Source organism: Miniopterus schreibersii (assembly GCF_964146895.1).
Source record: "Miniopterus schreibersii genome assembly, chromosome: 15".
NCBI lineage: Eukaryota > Metazoa > Chordata > Mammalia > Chiroptera > Miniopteridae > Miniopterus > Miniopterus schreibersii.
The window spans coordinates 25,040,202-25,062,618 of NC_138115.1; the positions used below are offsets into that span (position 1 = coordinate 25,040,202).

Consider the following 22,417-nt stretch of genomic DNA (forward strand, 5'->3'; position numbering starts at 1 on the left):
CAATCAATAAAACAAAAAAAGTTACTGATCCTGCAGTTTCACAAATACTTAAGAGTGCTGTGCTCCAGAGGCCAGGTGGTCCCTCCTGTCCCTGGTGCCCCAAAGCCTCCCAGGCATCAGTGAGGGTGGGCTGGCCTGGAGCCAATGCCTAAAAGAGATGTACCCCCTACATGTCATTTCTCTGCAATAAGCAATTAATTTCATCCGAGACATAATGAAAGCCAGGAGAAGGGAGGGGGCAGATTCGCACGCTGGCTTCCAGGCTGTAACCACGCATCTCTACCTTTCTCCAGGGAACGTGAGGCTGGTCAAACCATCTGTTTTAAACTCTCTTCCCACACAAGTCCGGCCTGGGCACCTACACCTCTGAGGGGAAGGACTTGTTGCCAAGCCCCGTCTGCAGTTGGGTCACGTTTGTAAAGCTGGGTTGGGCACCATCGGCTCCACGGACCCGGGTTCATCTGAGGGCCTCTGCGAGGAGCAACAAATGTCCCCAAGCCGAGAAGCCCTCGCGAGGCCCCCTTGGCAATTCACCTCACACCTCCCCCTTCCTGATCCCATATCTCCCCAGCTTTTACTTTTCTAATGCTTACGACGCATCCCTGCCCTCCCACGAAGACCCTGGGCACGCAGGGGCTGCAGCCTCGCTGCTTCGCCACGGCGCCGAGCGGAGCGCGGAAACATGGCTCCCCGGGCGCCGGCTCCGCCGCCCTCCAGCCGCCCACAGGTACAACTTGAAAGCCCGCGGCAGCCACAAAGAAAGCAACCTGCTCCGGGCGGAGGCAATCCTGTGTGTGACAAAGCCAGTTTCTTGAAGAGATCGCGACATACTCAGGTTCACGAGCAAAAGCCACGCCGCGGGGTCGGGGCGGCGCCGACCTACCCTGAGCGTCCAGGCAGGTCCGCCCGCGCCCGGAGGACCCTCGGCGGGGCCCCGAGGCGCCGCGGGCGCGGGGCGCAGGTAGCCGCGAGAAGAGCCACCCCCAGGAAGGCCCCGGAGAAGTTGCCGCCGCCTTCTCATCTGGAGGCCGGGGGCTGGGAACTGCCGGCGAAGGGGGACCCGGGCGGCTCGAGTTCGGGCTGGACTCCGGCGGCGGGGGTGCCGGGGCCGAGGGGAGAGGTTGGAGGGGCGGGGACGCGGGTGGAGTCTGGCGAGGCGGGAGAGGCGCGGGGCCGGGGGGAGAAGCGCGAGGCAGTGGGGTGGGCGAGGCGCCCGCGCGAGGTCGGGGCTGGGGCTCCGGGGCAGGGCGGCGCAGTGGTCGGCAGGGTTAGAGGGCGCCGGGGCTGGGACAGGGGGCGGGCGCTGGGACCAGGGCGCGCGGGGGTGGCTTGAGGAAGGGGCTGGCTCAGGGAGAGGGAGCGAGTCGGGCTGGGCTTTGGGAAGGGCGCGCGCACGAGGGAGGGGCTGAGTCGCGGGGTTCAGCCCGCCCCAGCCCCCCACCACTCTGCCACAGGAGACACTGCCGGGTCGTCCCGGCCTCGGCACGACCAGAGGACCCCCGCAGCCTCGCAACCCCGGACCCTGGGTCGCTTGCCCACCTTGAGACTCGGCGCCGGTTATCCTCAACGGCGACCAGCCCGGCCCCGGCCCCGGCCCGCGCCGCGCTCACCGCCCATCGGCCCGGCCCGGCCGCGGCTCCGCCGTTCCGCGCCGATTCGGCGCCCGCCGACTGCTCGCCTGGCTGGAGGGAGGTAGGACCGCGCGACAGCGCGACAGCCCACGGCGCCCCCTGCTGGCCGAGCCGCGTCCCGCGCATGGCCCGCCCCGCGCGGGTCGCCCTGCAGCTCCGCCCCGGAGGCGGGGACGCGAGGAGGCGTCGCGACCTGGCGGGGGAGAGGGGCGCGGAACGGGTGGCGGTGACGGCGCTGGCGCTGGGGGCCGAGCTCAGCCCCCAAACACGGGCCAGTCTGCAGAGCTCCCGGCGGGCGAAAGCTACGGTCACGGGCGCCTGAGTGCGCAGGGACGGCTGCGCGCCTCGCAGCGCGGGACTTGGGACCAGGGACCGCGCGGACGCACGCGGGGGTCCACGAACCGGCTGGGGCCTGGGACCCTGGTGCGGGTGCCTTTGGGCCGTCCGCGTGCCCTGGTGCCGCCCCGACCCCGGGGCTGGGCTGGGCGCGCATGTTGGGGTCCGTCACGGCTGGGTGACTGTTGCGGCGTGGACCCAAACTGTCACGACTCTCGCCACCGTGTCCCCCGTTCCCCCTTCACCTACTCCACGCATCTCTTCCGGCGCCGACCACATCCGGCCTCGTGTGTCAGCAAGAGACCTCGCTGCCGCTCCGTCTCGGGGTGGTCCGCGGGCGCCCCGGGGGGGCGGGTCAGCTCAGCCCGCGTCCCCTCCGCTCCCCTCCCCTCCGCTCCCCTCCCCTCCGCTCCCCTCCCCCCCTCCGCTCCCCTCCCCTCCCCTCCCCTCCCCTCCCCTCCCCTCCCCTCCCCCGCCCGGCCCCGCGGCTCCCTCGGAGGCTACTGAAAAGTACAGAGCATTCGACTTGTCTCTATAACTCTGGCATCCGAGGGTTGAACTTGATTTGATACCATATTTGTGGGTCGTTTCTTTCAAATGTAGGCCTTCGGTGTCGGTGGGAAGCCTTAAGGACCCATGTGCCGTCGCACAACGGGCCTTAGCAAAACAGACACTCATCAGTGTCGCTGCTTGTTGCCTCGCAGGCGGCGCACTGTCTGGAGGGGCTAGTCATTGGCCTCTAATTTCACGCCTGTATCGATGGCTCCCAAATCCATGCACTACACCCGCGTCTTACCCACATGCTTCCCTACTCTCTGTTTTCCTGCTAAGAACTTCCCATCTCAAATCAGCGCTTCTTTCACCAAATTCTCTCTCTTCCCAACTCCCAGCTCCATCTACCCTGTGGTCTCACCATTCCCCAGCCACCTGGGATGCCTTCCGCACTGGAAGGCTCAATGTGCAGTCAGTGTTTGCTTCCAAACCCTGCTAACCTGCCCTTCCCGTCTGGTTCCCACCTTGCTACACTGTCCTCAGCTCCTTCCTGTCCTGACTTCTGACACAACCCCTCCCAGTGAACCATGTCTCCCAGCGCAAAACCTTTCACTGTTGGCTTTAGCAGCTCCCCAGACTTTCCCACCTGAACTTTCAGTCCTCCCAGCCACACCCAGCACTTCTCTTTCCCTCTACAGGCTCCTCCCACTAACCCCAGGCTCCAAGGCTCCCTGGGGCTGCCTCCCTCTTCCCTCCCAGGATTAGTCAAGGCACCTTCTGCTGTAAATGACAGACAACCCAACTCACACTTGCTTAAACAAAAAAAGAACTGACTCATGTAAATGAAAAGCCCTGGACTTAGTTCCAGAGACACTGATTTCAGGGACTCTCCATCTCTCCGCTTCGCTTCCTTCCGTGTGAGCTACACTCCCAGGCCCCACGTGAGACCTCAGCAGATCCAGACTCACAACCTCACAGCCACAAGTCCAGCAGAAAAACAGCTTCTTTTTGCCAACCATTCCCCAAGCCTTGGGCCTGATTTGGATCAGCAGGATTGAGGCACCTGTCCCTCCTGCTCTCCCAGCCACTGTGACCCCGTGGTGAGTAGTTACCTGTCTCTCAGCTACCTTCTATTCCCCGGCAGGGAACATGTGGCTGCTCCTGGATCCCTTCTCTGTCACAGGGGGACTAACGGTGACCCAGGACACCATCTGGAGCCATTTCCCCACAAACATGCCACACCACCACTTCGCTTTGCTGCAGCCCTACTATGCTGGCATGGAGCATTCTGGGGCAGAGTTCCAAACAAGAAGTGGGACGCAGGCCCTCTCTGCTTTCAGCTTGCTCCTCAACCTACCTGGGATGTCTTTGTACCATATCCCTCCCTAGGTTGAGACCTGGCACAGAGGTGGCTTCTGACCCCTTAGGGAACCTCGTATACTCTCCCTAGGCTCTCTTCCAATCTCTCTCTCCAGCATCCCTATTTCCTGAGAGCTTCTATGCCCCCTTCCATTCCCTCCTCCCAGTGGGCTCTGGGTTCTGAGTGGTACCTACCCTGCCCCTCAGGGCAGTAACACTTCATGGCTGAGCCATAAAGGACGGAGGAGCTATATGAAAAGGTTCCTGCAGGGAAAATATATATGGGAAGAATATCAAGACCACTACCCCCATCAAACCTCTTTCCTTTGTGGTTGTTGAGGAGGCAGGATGCAGCCAGTGGCCATCTGGCCAGCACCTGGGGAGCTATGTGAGAGACTGTAGCTGACCCAAGGGAAAGCAGTGTCAAGAGACAGGCAGCTTTCTGTCATGCCTGAAATCAGGACCTGGATTTTTCAATTACATGTCCAGTAAATCCCTGGCTTTCCCCCAAACAAATTAGAATTAGTTTTTCTGTCATTTGCAAGCAAGAGAATCTGGAGTAGTCCCAGCCCATAGCTCAGTGCCTGGCACATTAGTTCCTGCAGAATAGTAACTATCATCATCATTATCTGTCTGATATAGGAGCAGGCATGCCCACTGATGACTGTAAAAGAGTAGAAATGAAAAAGTGCAGTGTCTTTGGCTCATAACCATGGTCTCTCCGTCCATTCCCAGCCTGCTCCTTTGTCCTTTCCACACACACACACACACACACACACACACACACACACACACACACATCTTGGTCCCAGGGAAACTCAAAATTCACTGAAAGCTGAACCCACCGATCTTATAAAAATAGTTCTAGGCTCCCCCAAGTCATGCTATGCATTTTACGCAAGCAATCCCGGCCTAGACAGCAGCTAGGAGCAGGTGCCCATCTTCAATTCAATTTCAATTCGTTGAGCAAAAATTGAGCAAATATTTGCACAGCCTCCTTTGATTTGTGCTGTAGACTTCTGTCCCCACTGTTAAAGAGACTTTACTGTGGGGGAAGACAAGTAGTCTAGGACAGAGACGGATATAACAACAATACCAGGGAGTCCTCTGAGGGAGAGAGAGGGGTGCTTTATTTGGTGCAGGCTCTCAGTTCCAAAGTGTGGTGCCTGCAATCCTGCTTTACAACAGAATTCTACATCTGCACAAAACATTTTATTTGTGTCCATTACAGTATATAGGTTACATATATTTAAAAATTCTATTTACCATGGATTTTGTTTCTCTGATTATAAAAGGAGTGCCCATTTCTTGTTAAAAACAAAAAACAAACAACAAAAAAATTGGAAAAAAACAAAGTACACAAAAATAAAGGTGAAAATAAAAATTATCCAAAATAAATTTGTACTGATTAATATAGTAGAGACTATCAAACTAAGATATGAAGAGAGAAGATTGTCCATGCACCCTTCCACGCCACTGCTGGCAACCCCAGGGTCTTGGGAGATAAATATCTTATGAAAGGCTAACGGTCATTTCTTAGGTTCTTGCAAAAATGCTGGACTCTTCCCTAACACATGTATATGATTAAAAGCTGCAATCTGAGCCTCCCAGCTCCAGGGTGGTCTGTTCTCTTTTATTGATGTATGCATGATTCATTTTCCCAGCTACCAGCTGCAATCCCTTCTCCCCACCCCCAGCAGGCTTATTATACTAGCCCCTTCCCATCCTGAGAGAAACTAGGGAGGGCAAACTCATTTTACTGTTTTTTTCTGGATGAAATTTAATTAGGAAGGCAAATCCAGAAAACAACACAAAATAACCATGTTAAATAAAAATAAGAGATGGCTGTCGAAACTGACCTTGAGAAAAAAAAAAAATCACAAAGAACTGAAGTAAGTTGTTGAATCATAGGTCTAAATATGCATTTTTGTCTTCTAAACTCTGAGCCCAACCAAAAGATGTTTCTAAGGAAAAAAGAAACAAACAAGCACTAAGTGAAGCCACAGAAACATCACTGAGAAATCACAAAAGGGCAGCAAGGATTTGGGCTACATATTTCACCGACAACAGTGCCTAGGCCATACTTTATAAAAATTGGATGAATCTATGAATGAAGCAAGAGTCCATCCTCTCATTTTACAATTAGACGCCAATCAGAAAGGAGACAAGAGGAGAGTGGGAACGTGGTGGAGCTTTCTGCAGTTTCGTGGCCCCTCGGGAGACGAAAACTGGAGTTCTGTGTACATGAGGGAGCTCGGAACCAGATCTTCCAGTTAGGACCCAAAACAGAACAGATGGAAGCTTGAAAACAGCCTTAAAATGCTGAAAGAAAGTCATTGCCAATGCAGAATTCTGTGCCCAGAGAAAACAAGAAACAGAGGGTAATCTACTTGTTCAAAATCAATCACACTGCCACAGTGAGAGAGCCAGGACTAGGATCTAGGCATCCTGAACACTTCAGGGCATTCACTGAACTACGGTATTCCCGTTACCCCATATGTGTGTGTGTGTGTGTGTGTGTGTGTGTGTGTGTATGTATATGTGTATATATATATATTTTTAAAACCCCAGAATAAAAAGAAAATAAAACCTCAGTATTACCCAGAGAGGAGTTGAACAAATTTATCCCACAGTTAGTTTGGATGTTTTTGGAAATTGCCTTCCAAAGCCAGCTGGGGTCACCCGTTCTCTCAGTATTAAGCCTTCAGGTTACTTACATGCTGGAACGCTGGCTGAGCTGACTTGGGCTCTGAGACCCTTTGCCTCCAGCCCAGGTCTCTCTGTCGAGTAACAGACTGGAACATCCAGTCTCTTACTCAGTGAGTCCAGCTGCACCTCCTTCCACACACTCCATCACGTTAAAACTGAATTCTTTATGTGACGTTCAGAACTGGTCTTCCTATCCTAGGAAACGCTACCTCTGCCGCCTTCCCTAGCGCAAACTAGAGACATGGGAAGCATGCCTCTCCCCCTCGTCCCCCATATCTAGCCCTTTCCCGTCTTGTTAACCACATCCTCTTTAAATATTTCTCCAATTTGCCGACTGCGATTCTCTCCATCGCCACCATAGTCCAAACCACTGATCTGCTGTCTATCACTATAGAGCAGTTTGCGTTTCCTAGAATCGTATATAAACAAAACCACACAGTGCATATGCTTCCCCCCCGCCACTTACTTAGAAAAATTATTTTAAGATTCATCCATGCCGATGGGTGTATCAATAATTTGTTCATTTTCTTGCTGAATATTATTCCACTGTAAAAATACCCCACAGTTTATCAGTTCGCCTGTTGATTGACATTTGGGTTGTTTCCAGTTTGGGCTATTACAAATAAAGCTACTAGGAGCATTTGGGTACAAGTATTGGTACTCGTGCCAGTGGGCACATGCTTTCATTGCCGTTAGGTAAATATGTAGGAATCGCATGGCTGGGCCATATCGTAGGCATATGTTTAACTTTTTAAGAAACTGCCAAACTGTTTTCCAGAGCCATACCACTGCACATCTCTTCAGTAACCTATGAGAATTCCTGTTGCCCCATATCCTTAGCAACACTTAATATATCAGTATTTTAAATTTCAGCCATTCTGATGGGTGTGTAGTGGTATCTCACTGTGGTTTTAAGTTGCATTCACCAGTGTTTAATGATGTTGAGCATCTTTTCATGTGCTTACGTCTCATCTGTATGTCTTCCTTGGTGAAATGTTTGTTCAAATCTTTTAACAATTAATGTGGTTATTTGTATTATTATTATTATTAGGTTGTAAATGTTCTTTATATATTTTAGATATAAATATTCTCAGATATATAGTTCATAAATATTTTCTCCCAGCCTATGGTTTGCATTTTTTATTTTCATAACAAAATATTTTAAAGAGCAAAAAATTTAATGTTTTCTTATTCTTGTGTTTTTAAAAAATATTTAAAACTTCTTTCTAAGACACAAAAGTAAGATTTTACTTTTAAATGTTGTTATGTGGGACCAGAGCAGCCTCGAGTCTATATCTGGTTTTGCTCCACTCCTGAGATAATATCCTTCTGAGTACTGTAACCCATTCTCCATATATTATAAAGTTTTCCCACTCTGGTTGGTGGAAACACTAACTATTCCCAGCTCTATGTAAGCCTGGATATCAGAAATCTGATTACCTGCCTGTAGTGGGGACTCAAAAGATCCCTTCCATCCAGGAAACTAAAGCAATGTTACATCTAACTAGCTAATGGTAGTTCTAGCTGCTCCCTCAATACCCAGAGCTCCCAGAATGTTCTCACACATCTTACAGGCAGCAGGGAGCTAAACATCCCTAATTCCTCCCTCGTCTGCTCCCTTCTCCCTGTCCTTCAAACCTGGCTTCAACACCCAGTCCCACTCCCCTGGAACCTCCCTGGGTTGCAAAGTGGCCCATATGATGGGGCGGGGTGAGAAGCAGGCCTTGGACAACTGGGGTGCTCTATGCTGTCCTGGAAAACCAAAGGTGGGATCAACCCTAGTCCCGTTGGAAGAATGAGAGGCCAGCATAATGGCAGTGTGGAGGGGTGGGCAAAGAAAGGAGCGGCTGCAAGAACCCTCTAATCCCCATTCATTCATTTACTGAGTGCGTAGGACACACCCAGCACTGTGCTTGGTACCTCGAAGACAGCAGCGAATCATTGCCGCAGCAGCTCCTAGGCCCGTCCGGGAAGCCATGTGGTCAAACAAGCAGCAAACTGCAATGTGATCAATGCAGGTGCAGAGAAAAAACACAACCCCATTTTATGTAAAGGATAAAAGTAACGACTAGAGAGGTTAACTGACATGCCCAAGGTGATCCAGCAATTTGGTGGTTGAGTTTGTATAAAATTAAGGCCCAGGGCAGTCTCCCCTCCCCACACCCCCATCTCAGTCTTCTCATCAGAGCAACCCCCAGCCCCCCCGGACCTTTGCAGGACAGAACTGTACGGTGGGCACATCATGACATCATGATCTTCACCAGGGTCCTTTGTTCAGGTCCCAGGTCCCTGAGCAGGGTCTACACCACCCAGAGGTCAGCTCGCGTATGGCTCACGTGGCTGTGACTTGTCAAGTCCTCAGTGGGCCTGTCAACTCCTCAGATGACTCTCTGAATCCCTCAGAGTGCCTTGCACAAGCCTGGTGATCAATGTCTGCTGATCAAGTCACTGTTAATGAATAGAGATGACTTCATCAGTGAATATTGATGAATCTGGGCTCCTGCTCACTCTGGACAGCAAGCAGACTCTTGCTAAAGGAGGCAGAAAAGAATTCCCAGTAAGCTGGATGTGTTCTGGGAGTCTCCTCCATAGACAAATCTGTAATCAGATTTGGGGGTGTGGGAGGTCTCTCTGTTGTCATGGTGATTTTTTAAAAAAAGTTTCTTCTTTAAAACATCCCAGACATCAAGACTCTGAAGTAATGGCCCTTTGAAAATTGAACCATATTAATAAGATCTACCCGACTGAACAATGTGTTTCTTTCTTTCTTTTTATTAGATGCATTATTAACTTGGCTAGCGGCAAGACCTCCTCAATGCTAAGTGCCCATCCATAAAGAAGACCATTTCCAGCCTGGAATAAATGAGGATGCTGATGGGTAAGGAATAAGCTCTGTGAATGGTGGTCTTTGGGATGTGGATACTTGAAGGGCTTGGGCTGTGTGTGGGTCACTTCTGTTGGCTGAATCCTCAAACCCCGGGCAGACCATGCAGGCTGGCAGATCAGGCTGGTCACAAAGCCTCAGTGGGAAGCTGAGACGACAAGGAAATCCCACAGAAGCTCTACGTTGTGCAAGAGATGAAAGGCAGGCATCTTGAATCTTACTGCTCTCCTGCCCAGGCGTCACCTTTTGACATTTGCATTGGATAATATTCAGTTTTTTTGAGCAAATAATGTGGTGATGGGTAGACTCTAAAATGGACCCCAATGATGCCCACCGCCTGGCGTTCACACACTTGTAAACTCCCCTCCCCTTGAGTGTGGTAAGGACCTGCCTGCACTTGCTTCTAGCTAATAGAACATGGCAAAGGTGATGAGATGACATGTCTGTAATCACATTACATAAAACCTAACTTCTGTCTTGTTGGTGAACTCTCCCCCTAGCTGGCGTGATGAAGTCAGATTGTGAGCTACACTGTAGGTGGACGCTAGCCAACAGCCAGAAAGGAACTGAAACCCTCAGTCCAACAGCCCATGGGGAACTGAATCCTGCCAACATAAGCTTGGAAGTAGATTCTTCCCCAATCAGATCTCCAGATGGGACTCCAGCCCTGGTCAACTCCTTGGTTGAAGCCTCATGGGAAATCCTGAAGCAGGGGCCTCAGCTAAGCCAGACCTGGAATCCTGACCCCCCACACACTCTGAGATAATAAATATGTGTTGTTTTAAGCCACTATCTTTGTGATGACTTGTTACACAGCAACAGATCTCCAATATAAGTACCCACTGATGTTCCAAGTGCCATGGACAGACCAGTGAACAAGACAGACAATTCCCAGCCTTCGTGGATGCTCCCTTCTAGTTGAGGAGGCAGACAATAAATAATAAATTATTGCCATGAAAAGAAAGAAATTAGGGTGAAGGAATAGAGCCAGAGGTGGATGGTATTTTAGATAGGGTTGGTGAGGATGGTTCTCTGTGAGGAGGAAGCATTTGAGCAGAGAATGGAAGAAGTGGAATATCACAGGAAAGAGTATTCCAGGCAGAGGAAACTGCAAGTGCAAAGGTTCTGGGGTGGAAGCAAGCTGGACAAGTTGAGTCCCAATTAGCAGAAGGAATGTCGTAAGAGATGAGTTCAGAGAGTTTACTGGAGCCAGATCACACATAGTTCTGCAAGCCTTCTGAGAGAAAGCATCTGGTCAGACAAGTAACAAGATGTGTCCTATGTCTAAGTTTTTTTGTAAGAATGATCCTTATCTAATACCCACACCATGAATTGTACAGAAGCCGCACAGGGCCTGGAAAATGACAAATAGCCTCTCATCTATTTTCTTCATGGATTCTTCCAGAAACCCTGTGAAGTAGACAGGGCAGGTAAAGGAATTCATTCCCAACTTTACGTTCCTCTAGTTCAAAATGCTGGTGTCTGTGGCTGGACTTCCGGGCCCTTTTCCCACACTCAGGAGTCAATAGTATGGAAGCAGAACAAGTGGTGAGTCACCCAGCTCATGACTCTGATCGGAACATCAGAAAGGCTCTGGACATTTGCATGGGGATGAGGCAGATGAAAACCAGTGATTCTCAGGTCAGTGCAGTATTTGCAGCCAGGTGAGTGGGTGTAGTGAGTGAAATCCTTTCTTTTCTTTCTTTTAATTTGCAGGTGTCCTTTTTAAAAAATTCTTTTTTCTTTTTGCTGTTCTGAGCGGGTGTTTTCTGCTGTTGTCTTCTGAAACGCTGATTCAACCCTCTGCTCCATTTCAGATATTGTAGCCTTCATGTCTGACTGCTTATTTTTTTATGCTTCCTATGTTCTTTTTAATGCTTATTACCTCTTTGTTAAAGTTCTCACTAAGTTCCTTGACGATCCTTATAGCCAGTGTTTTGAACTTTGTATCTGGCAGCTTGCTTGTCTCTTTCACTTAGCTCTTTTTTTTGGAGATTTCTCCAATTCTTTCGTTTGGGGCATGTTTCTTTGTCTCCCCATTTTGGCTGCCTCTCTGTGTTTGTTTCTGTATATTAGGTAGATCTGCTATGACTCCCAGTCTTGGCAGGGTGGCCTTACGTAGGTGTCCCGTGGGGTCCAGTCTTCAGATCACCTGAGCCAGGTGCTCCGGGAGTGTTCCTTGTGTGGGCTGTGTGTCCCCTTCTATTGTAGTAGAGCCTTGATTACTGTTGCCATGTCAGTGGATGGGACTGACCTTCAGGCTGATCGGCTGTGAGAAGTAGTCATGCCCACAGCGTGTAAGCTGCTGTGCAGGGGTTGACCTCCCGGAGAGAGGTCTGGCGCCTGCTGAGACTACCCTCTGGGTGTGCTGCTTGTGGAACTAACTGTGTCATGCTCTGTTGTCTGAAGCTGACCACCTGATGCTCAGCAGGTCTAGGACTGGCCCTGCCTCAAGCCTCACTGCCTCTCAGGGACAGAAGCTGCCGCTTCCCCTGGTACAGAAGGGAAGAGGGGCCACTCTATTGGCCCTTGAGGGGGCAGCTGCAGCCCTGCACAGAGGTCTGGCCAAGAATGAAAAACTACCCAGCAGCAGGCCCGCAGAATCTGCTGAAAAGTGCCAGCAGACAGCTGCGTTCCTTCTCTGTTCCTGCCCAATACCAGTTTCAGGGATTGTTGCTTTGAATTTTTTGTGCATTTGACCAAATCTAGTCTTTTTTCCCATCTACCCTGCATGGAGATGCCAAGTTAAGCTGCTGCGCACAGCATCTGCCCTTGTCAGATCATTTGAACGTTTTCACGGGCTCCTTGCCAACCAGAGGTGAAGCTCCTGGCCCCAGAGTGGTCTTGCCTGACCTCTGCTCCTGCCTTCGCTCTAGCTGGTCTCCTCCACGAACCCCTGGACCCTTTGCTCATGCTTCCCTTTCTTTCCCTCCATGATCTGCAACAACCCTCTAGAGCTCTTCATTATTCTCTCCAGATCCTACCCCAGCTTAAAGATCTCCTCCTCTAGGGAGCCCTCCTTGACTGGCTTGGCCCATAGTCCTTCCTGGAGCACTTGTTGTTCATGTCTCCTGCTATGCTGTGTCCTGTGACCTTCACATGTGTGTGTCCTAACAACACAAGCAGAGGTCACTTCTCAAGGTCATCAGCCAGGTCTTGAATGTCTTCTTGACTCCATGCCTACACTCTCCAGCTGTGCCCCGAGACCTGGATTATCCTAACAATATCCTTTGCCCTTCTTGCCCTGACCTCAAAACTGACCTGCTCTGTGGCCCTTCACTACGCTATGAAACTGATAAACCAGTTCGTAATGACTTAATCAGGCTAATGAATTTCTCATTTTATTAGAAGAGGAGCTAAACTTTATGGAGTATTTCCCTTTTGCTATGTGTTTTACCTCAGTTCTCTTATTAATCACAAAAATCCTCTGAAGTAGGTGCATTGCCCATTTTACCAATGCAGAAACTAACATTCAGGGAAGCTAAGTGATGCACACAAAGCCACACAGCGAGTGAGTGATGGGCAGGGGAGTGAGATCCAGCCAAGGCATTGCCAACCGTTTCTTTAGCAATACTCTTCCCTTCCTTCTCTGCAGTATTAACAACAGTCACTAGATATCGTCGGGCCGCGGACTTGAGCCAGGCTCCCCTGGGAGGAATGTTGATGGGATGCTGAGCCTGTGGTGCCCACATTTACCACCAGGGGACAGGCGAGGAAAAGAAATGGTACATAGGGCCACAAGGGTCAGCATAGCTGCAAATAACTAGGGACCGCTTCACCTTCCAGCTGGGGAATGAGAGCAGCTCATTGATTATTTTAGTTATTCTGAACATACTTTCCAAAATGTGTTACTGAAATCTTTCTTACATATATCGAAGCACCAAGGCGTAAGCAAACCTTTAATATTCTTTGTTAACTTAAAGGCATCAACATGGTTGATAGCAAAAACCAGAATCTCACTGTAACTTCCCTGCTTGAGCAACAAAAAGCACCACCATGAGTTACCTCCCATTGCCAGAGACTGTACATGCTTTGTCTCCTTTAATCTGTGCATCTTGGAAAGTTTCTGAGAGGCGAAGTAACTTGCCCAAGTTTACACAGCAGAGCCAGGATTTCAATCCCAATCAGTCCGACCTCAAAGTTTCCTAGCCTCTTTGAGTCTCAATAGCCTCGTCTGTTAAGTGGGCATAATCATAACAATGCGCATCTCAGTGTTGAATAAGATAATGCACAAGGCAGTGACTTGGAGAGGGCACCAGTGTGGCTGTTAAAGTGGGTGAAGTAGAAGGTGCTAGTTACCCGAAGCCTGTCATGCAGTGAATTCTAAAACAGGTCCCCAAGCAGTCTCCCTTCTAAACTTTATTGACAGACATGCTTTACTTAGAAATCTGTTGCAATTCAGACTCTCCCCCCAAAACCTTGTATTCTCTCCCCTGTTGGGTCTTATCAAGTGAGGTCCAAGAGAGGTGGCCAGGTGGGGTCCCAGAGGTAGAAGGCTGCTGCTCAGGTCAGAAGGGAATTGAGGGCCTTTCTCTGGGTGTGCTTGCTGTGTGCTGGAGCAGGGAAGGGATCAGACCAGATCCCACACAGCAGGCGCTCAGCAACCCAGCACCCTCCCACACCCCTCCCCACACCTCCCACACACCCCTAATTGGGATGGAGGGCATGGGGAGCCCAGGTGGGGAGGATCATCCCTGTCCAGTGAACAAGAACCCAGGGCTACTTGCTTGCTCGACCTGCCGCCCCAGCCCCTGTGACATCCTGCAGCCCCAGCATTCCTCCCTGAGGTCAGATGGAGGCAGCAGTTGTCAGCCTGACACCTGCACAGTGAGACAAGGACTGTCCATCTGCAGGTAGGAGGGCAGGCCCCAGGAAGGGAAGCCGGTCCTTCTCCCCTCCCCTTCTCCCTCCCTGCCCCAATGTGAAGAACTGAGGACACCAGTCTGTAGTGCACCCTCCAGCCCCTCCTACTCTTCCCCTTCTGCCCACCCCACACCCTGCCCAGACACCCAGATGCATCCCACCTTGGACAAGGCCCTGATTCTGAAATAATGCATCGCCACTCCCCACCAAACCCCTGACTCTCAAAGCCCTGCTTTTAATTAACCTAGAGCCTTGCTACTCAAAGGGTGGTTCTGAGACCAGCAGCACAGGCACCACTGACAGCTTACTGACATCTCGGGCTCCATCCCAGACCTCCTGCATCAGAATTTGCATTAAAAATAAAATTTAAAAACCCCACATGATTCACAGGCACATTAAAGTTTGAGAAGCAGTGAGTTAGGATACACCATCTGATAAATCAACTTACGCTGTTACAACTAGCTGACATTCAAAATCCTTCCTATGAGCCAGGCTGTGTGCTAAGACTTTTTATGTCTTGTCAAATTTAGCTTTCACAAGACTTTACAAGGTAGGGACTCTACTGAACCCATTTTACAGATGAAGAAGCTAAAGTCTGAAAAGATCAAGCAACTTACCTGAGGTCACACAACAAAGAGCAGGGATCTGAAGCCAGGCGATCTGACCCTAGAAAACTCATAGGTCTCAAGACCGAGGTGAGCAATTATGTTCTCCATCCTGGGAGGGCTGGGGCTTGTTCTAAAAGAGTCTTAGAAAAACATTCAAGCAGGAGAAACTGCCCAGGAGCTGAGGGCAAGCGGGGAGGGGAGTTGAGTTCAAGAACCACTTTTTAAGGGGGTGACTTTGGTGTGTCAATAGCCTCATCGTTGGAATGAGAATGAGGTGACAGTTTCTGTCGCAGCGGGTGGTTAGATTTTCCAATAATAAGATAAACAAGTCCATTTCCAAGCAGTGAGCATCCCGGACATTACTGGGCTCCTCTTCTTGGACACCTGGGCCAGGGACTGCAGAGACAGAGAAGGGCGATGACATCCTGCCCTTGGAGAGTTCAGAGCCCTGAGGAGAAACCGATATATCAGCTGGTTATAGAGCAGGGTTTTGGGGATCAGAGCAGAGATGTGCTACCTGCTCTGGGCAGGAGGAAACGCTCGCCTAGAGGAGGTGACGCCGGGGGGAGTTGTGAAGAACAGGCTGGTGGTGAGGGAGAGTCAACAGCCAGGGCTGGAGTGGCAGTGAGGGAGTTTGCACACAACCACCCAGCAGCCGGGGCAAGAGGCCCTGGGCAAGGCAGGCCCTGTACCGCAGCGCAGGGCAGGGGACGGCCAGGGCCTGGGTCAGAGAGCAAACGGGCAGCTTACGGCCCCTCCTGGACAGATCACTCCAGGCCTTCCCCACCGCCTGCTTCCTCTGACTTTTCTTGTCTCTCTTGTCTTGCAGGCTCTTTCTGGCTTCTGGTTTTTAACGAATACACACTTGCTTTCTCCTCTCCCTGCTGCTGGATTTGGAGACCTTGTTTGGGGGCCAGTACCTGGGACCCCACGGTTCTGCTTCCCGGTTACCTCCTCAGATCTGACTCTGGTCTTGGGACCAAGGTACCCTCAGGGCTGCCGCTAGGCCACATGGAGGGTTGGTGCCTCCTCCTCAGGGCAAACACAGCCCTGTGCCAGGCTCCCGGAGGAGCAAGCTGACTGCTTTCAGCTCCACTCCCCCTCGGGGGCCTCTGTGCAGAGCTCCGCCTGCACAGCCACAGCCACAGCCACAGCCACAGCCACAGCCACAGCCACAGCCACAGCCACAGCCACAGCCACACATGGTGTCCCGACGCTTAAACTCCTGCCCCTCTCTCTGCTCAGAAGTCACTGCTGCTTCCCTTAAATAGATAGATAGGCCAACATTTCTCCAGCAAAATGGGTTTATTCAGGAACAAAAAGAAATTGTAATTAGGGACACAGGGTCCGTTGGCAAACCATGCACAAGTCCAGAGAAACTGTGGAGAGGAAGCTCTTCTGTGAACGTGGGAAGGGCTGTTGGACACGAAGAGTCCATTGGGGGAAACGGAAATGCCCAAGTGCAGCGACTTTTCAGTGGCTGAGTATGGGCATCTCCCCCTGGGCCAGCTGTCACTGGGCAAGGACTTGTCTCCGTTTCCACCAGAGGGAGAAAATAGCGCTTCCTGCCCGAGTGCAAGGCCAGTCTCTTCCCGCTGGGCTCGGCAACGAGCCTTGAGTGGCAGGTGTATGGAGGCTCTTTTAGCCCCCGGACTTTATGAGTTTCCACTCCGCCATACTCATTTCTGACACCCCAGCGTCCAGGAACAGGGCCTGGCGCTCAGGGGCATGAATGGGTGGCCTCACTTCCATGTCCTCCGGCCCAGCTGCCAGAGCAAGGGAGGGAGGATCCGTGGGCTGCACGCCGCCTGATGGTGCCAGGTCACGGGGTTCAGTCTCTAGCTCTCCCAGCTCGGGCTCAGAGCACCTAGGGGGTGCTCTGCCCTCCAGGGGGACCTGGTCTAGACAAAGTACCTGAGGCTGGAGGTGGGAGCGGAACACTCCAGACGTTTCTACCCAACAGCAAAAGAGGGATAAGGGGACGGGCCCTGCTAGGGAGGGAATTATAGCCAGGGTGGGGAGAGATGAAATTTATCCTGAGAATACATACTGAATCGTTCAAACCTGCAGATCGTTTCAGGGCCAAACCCTGTGGTTCAGGTCTCCCAGGCTCCACCAGTGAGGTGCCCACTGAGCTCCAGCCTGGGGCCCCTGGGAGCCTGGAGCTTGCCTGGACGGCATGCTAGAAGCTGGAGGGCTTTTTGAAATTACCTGTTTCATCTTAAAAATTCATGAGAATTTTGTACTCTACTGCTGTGCTTGTTTTAATGTAACATTGTGTGTGAAGTTACTTTCCATGCATGGCATAGAAGCTGTAGACTGTGCCTGAGTCACAGGGATACCTGTGACTTCACAATCTGCCAGCACAGCCTTGGTGAGGAGATGGCATCCTGTGGTTCTTCCTGCCCTGCTCCCATCACTTTCTGGTACGGGGGCTCACTTTCCTTTTAGGGGAACTAACCCCCCTCCTTCTTTATCCACAGTCAGACTCTGCCCTGTGTCCCAGGGGTAGACCCATAGCTCAGGGTACATTCTTTTGAGCACAGTGATTGCTTTGGGAGTAAACATGAGTCCCGAGTTAAACCACTGAACATCAGCCCTAGGACTTCTGCTGCTTTATATCAGACCAACTGTCCCAAAGGACAGTTAAACTGCTGGGAAATAGCCTAGAAGCTTCGAGGCTACATAGTACAGAAAAGCTGTCTTGGGAAGGAAGCAACCCAAAGGAAAGCAGAACTGAAACATGGAAAGAGACAAAGTCCCAATGGGCCATGTAAGCCCCTGGATCTAGCTATACCTGAAGCTGTATAATTTTTTGGTTAAACTGGTTTGCATTAGGTTTCTTTCACTTGTAACCAAAAGAGTTCTGACTAATTCAACTAGTGGACACATGCTTTGGTGTGGAGGCCCAGCTTTGTTGGAAGAATTTCAGAGCTTTGGCATGGGAGCTAGAAGACTGTATTTGGGTCCTAACTTTCCCACAAACTTGCTGTGTGACTTTAAGGTTTGGATTAGATCATCTCCAGGGTTTTTTCCAACTCTAAGATCCTCTGCCTAAAAATTTCATAGAAATGTAGTGAAAGGCAAATTTACTATAGACTTGGGATGGGATTCCTGGGCTGCAAAATTGGAGATTCTGACTCTGCATCTGGGTGGGACTTAGAAATCTGGATTTTTTAATGCGATGTCCAGGTGGTTTTGATACATAGCCAGGTTTGGAAACCACTTGGACCCTTAAATTCTTTTTCTTAAGGCAGCCATTTAAAGATCCATCCAACAAGAATTTACTAAGCACATACTATGTGTGAGTGGCACCTCCTTCTGACAATGGCCTTCTTGTTTTGTGGGGAGGGCGACCTCCACCCTCATGCTGGACTTTCTGTAAAATCCCAAAGCTGGCTCTGAGAAAGAACATACATTACTGGCACCACACTTCCTCCAGCCATTCAATGGCTTCATAAATAGCATTTAAAACTTTTATTGATGAATAAGCTATTCACTGTCCAGTTGGTTCATTTATAAACAGCAAGTAGGTGAATGTGTGCATTTATGTCGCTGTTGCTGTTGACGTCTCATTTAAAACCTTAACAAGATCATGCCATGGCAACCGTAACTCCCATATTACTCGAATTCAAATGGCTTATTATCAAGATAAACATTTATTATATTAAGGTATGCAATATTAGTATCATATTTTATACATGGTTACTTGTAGCATGGTTCAGCTCGGGGCCAACACCATATTGAATTATTTAAAGCCATTTCTCCTTGGGTTATTAAAAAGTTCAGTAAAATATATATTAGTGTATAAAATTTTAATGCATAGTTCACATTGCAGTGTTCGCAAGCTATTGGCCTTTGGAAGAAGAAAGCCAGGGAAACCAGCTCCAAACAGACTGAGTCTTTGAGAAGGTGTTCGGTGCACTAGCCCTAAGCCTCTCAAGCTTAATCCTAGCTGTTACCCCAGTTCTCTACACATCAAAAGCACAAAACCAAACACAGCCAGTACTTTGTCTCAGCGGGGACCTCCAACCCACCAGGCCCTTTGATACAAGTTACAGGTGAGGGGGTTAGAAAAAGGGGACAACCACCAATCATGGCTCTGCGAGGCCTTCAGGTCCCCAATCTCAGTGACTTGGACCCTTGCTGACTTGAATACAGAGAAGTCCACCAATTCACTGTGCTATGGGTGACCCTGTAGCCCCGGGGTCATTCAGGTGGGCAATGACTCAGGCGTTCCCCACACTGTCCTTTACCCATTTCACCAGAGTTCACTTTAGCTTCCCTGAATCACACCTTCCCTAGATGTTGGGGACCTGCCACTGCCACAGTCCCTGCCTAGCTGCTCAGATCCCCCTTATCGGGGTAATCAGCTCTCCTGGCAAATGTCTGGTCGCATCAAGGTTGGAGCTGGTGACTGTCAGCTTGAGCAGGTTGCTGCATTCCTCAGAGCCCTGGTTTCCCCAGGAAACACCCTTGGCTGTGACTAGAAGACACGCAACACAGACCAGGTGACCCCCAATATTCATTCCGCTCCATGAATGCTACTCTCTTTCCCTGGGGTCTGGGTCGCCAGCACCTCCTCACTTTTTCCTTGATCTCCCGGTGGCTGGACCGAGCTGGGCGTGAGGTAGGGGTTCAGTAAGCAAATGCCCCCCGCCAGCAGAACGGGCCACGCTGCTCATGTCTCGTCTCTTCACACTAGGAAACTCTCAGGAGCAGGAAAAAGTCATTTTTCTCTGGCAACGGATGAGGGCAGACCGGGAGTGCACTCCTTTGCCTCTGGACATGCATGTTAAGAGCTTTGGGGATTCAGAGCTCAGAACGGAAGCTTCCAGGAGTATTGGGCAGGTTCTCTAGAAGAAGGTCCTGAGACAAGGATTTGGGGACAACCTGAGAGGTGATCCCAGGAGTCACTGGCAGGGAAGTGGAGCCGTGAGAACAGGAGGAGAAGGGAGCCAATGCGGGTGAGTTAATGAGCAGGTTACATCCTCTGGGCACTCGGACTCCATCTGCTCGGATGACTGGGACATTGTGGGAAACACGGCTCTGTGTTGTTCCCCCCAGGGGCCTGGAGCTGGCATATTTATCAACCAAGTGCTGGTCGTCATTGGTTGAAGTGGCTCCCAGGGATTGGCTTTTGGGCACTTCCAGCGGGCACTCAGGAGAAGTCCCCAAGAGGAGACTCAGGGGCTTCTAGGGAGCTGCCTTGGCCTTCTCCAGAAAGCTGAGCTCTGGGTTTAGGTGACTGCTGCACCCGGCTCCCAGAAGACAGCCCCTCCACACTGAGGGTGCTAAGCTCAGTTCCCCTGAGGCAGAGGAGTGGAGGCTGGAACTTGGGGCTTCAGGTGACTTCTGGAGAGAGGGGGAGAAGGCAGTGGTGAGTCCATGCAAAGTGATAATGGCACCTCACTTTCATGTCAGGGTCTCTGAGAGATGGCACACAGATGTCAGGGGCTGGGCCCTAAATGGTGTGACACTGGGTAACAGCAGTGAACAAATGCTGTGCCCAAGATAGGCAGGAGGAGGTGATACCACCCATTTAAAATGACAACCTTGACCATGAGAATCTCACTGGTGGCCGTGATGGACTGAAGGTTAGAGATGAGTCCCCAAGTTTGCAGGACTATGCAAATCCCATGGGCTCCTTGAGTGACCCTGGGGAAGAAAGAGTGTCCCCAATAACGAGTGATGTTGCGAGTCGCACTGCCCTGATCAGTAGGAACTGAGATTAAGGTTAAACTTAAATTAAGAAAGAAGAAAGTAATGCTATGTTTCTTGCTCTTGAGTGTTGTGGAGCAAATGCAAACCTATACAGTGTTTGGAATAAATAAAGTTTTGAATTCAAATGGGAGGGAAACCTGAAATGTGGGGCCACAGTCATAACGGTGAGCAGTTGTATTTAAATCCCATGTGTCCAGCACAGGCACACAGAGAGAAGGGTCTCTTCTGCGGCAAATGAAAATAGCATCGAGAGGCTAGAACACAGAACAGGGACTGACTTTCAAGTGACAGTGACAGAAACAGTGCCTCTTCATCCTTAAAAACTCACTGAGCATGTGAAGTCAGAGGGAAGATGCAGGGTCTTATGACAAGTCTAGACACTCAGGGGAACTTTAAAACACAGAGCAGGACATCCTGTTCCCCCAAGGGCAGGCTGTCACTTTGAGAGATAGCACAGGCTGGAAATGGAGACAGGTTCAAGAAAGGCTGGAAGGAATTCACAACTGATGAAAGCATGTGTGGTGCTTGGGGAATTAAAAGTTTGGGTTAACTGTGCCTGGTTGAAGGACACTCTTGAGCTTTGCAAAAGCACCACAGCCAGCAAAGCCGGACGAAAGGGCAGGTCAGTAGGTCTGGGCCAATCGCAGATATCAGCAGACTAAACTGAAAACATAGTGCCAGTAACTCGGATGCCCACACTTGACAAGGTGCACCATGGTTCTGCTTCTGTTGAGGCCCACGCACACTGGAAGGGAAATAAAAAATACCCAGAGAGTGCATCCGCCCCCAATACAGGGAACACATACTGTGAAATACCTAAGGGGCCCTGCATTTATTAGCCAGTCTGAGATAGCCCTGAGATAATAATTCTAACCCTTGGGTGCTGGAGGTGTCTTTATGAAAACAGGGTCTAAATGGCATCCACTCTTCCACCAGAAGCAAAGGGGAGGGGAGACCTTCAGGAGTGGCGAGGCCTCCGTGGCAGAGGAGGGGACCGGTAGAGTTGCTGAGGGAGCGTGGGGAACACAGTGGTTCTGTGTGGGGGAAGGTGCAAGTCGGGAGCTTCAGGACATGAAGTTGGAGGCATAAGCAAAGGTCACATTGTGGTGGGACATGTAAGTATGACGCCCATATATTATTTTTTAAATTCTAAAATTCAAAAACCCCAAAATGTCAGGGTGGGAAGTGGCCTCAGAGATCATCCAGTAACAACCTTCTCAATATATAGATGAAGACAGCTGCACAGAGGCAGAGAGTGTCCCCCCATCAGTGGATTCAATCGCGAAGGATGGAAACCTCCTCACAGTTGAGAAATCTGTTAGTGCTTCATAACTGATGCAAATCCAGGCAGGTGAGTATCTTGTTAAAATGCAGATTCTGATGCAGGAGGTCTTGGGTGGGGCCTAAGAGTCTGCATGTCCAATAAGTGCCCAGGTGATGCCTCTGCTGCTGGTCCATGGACCACACTGGGAGCAGCAATGTTCGGAGAACATTAGATCGTTCACAGAACGTCCATGTGAGCCTGAAAATCAGGCAAGGTGGCCTCACAGTCGGGAATAACGCTCAGATCGCACTGGAAAGCAGGCAGAGGCCCTGCGGGGCCCGCACACCGCTGCCGGAGCTCCCTGCTGCTTTGGCCCTCGCCGAGTGGAGCCCACGGGGGCCTGTTCCTTCACACCATGACCTTCAGATTCACCGTCTGGCACGGGGTGTCCGGCAGAGCAGGGTTCAGGCTGGCCTCTCTCTGCAAGGGAAGCTGGAAAAGAGAGCTCCCCTAAGTTCTCTGGTCGGGAGGCCTGACCCACACAGTG

The 22,417-nt window shown here is 50.7% G+C and overlaps 1 protein-coding gene and 1 long non-coding RNA gene across 3 annotated transcripts in view; one reads left to right on the forward strand and one right to left on the reverse strand.

Annotated features, from left to right (window-relative positions):
- Window positions 1–22,417, reverse strand: part of SPSB4 (splA/ryanodine receptor domain and SOCS box containing 4) — a 111,953-nt gene that overhangs the window by 23,977 nt on the left and 65,559 nt on the right. The gene's annotated exons all lie outside the window — the stretch shown is intronic.
- Window positions 383–10,196, forward strand: LOC308567522. Of its 2 annotated transcripts, XR_014000321.1 has the most exons (5): window positions 383–727; window positions 1,455–1,692; window positions 3,158–3,559; window positions 9,306–9,405; window positions 9,912–10,196. It is a non-coding gene; the product is annotated as an uncharacterized lncRNA (long non-coding RNA). The 2 variants fall into 2 exon arrangements; XR_014000322.1 differs by lacking the exon at window positions 383–727 and having other exon boundaries at window positions 1,344–1,692.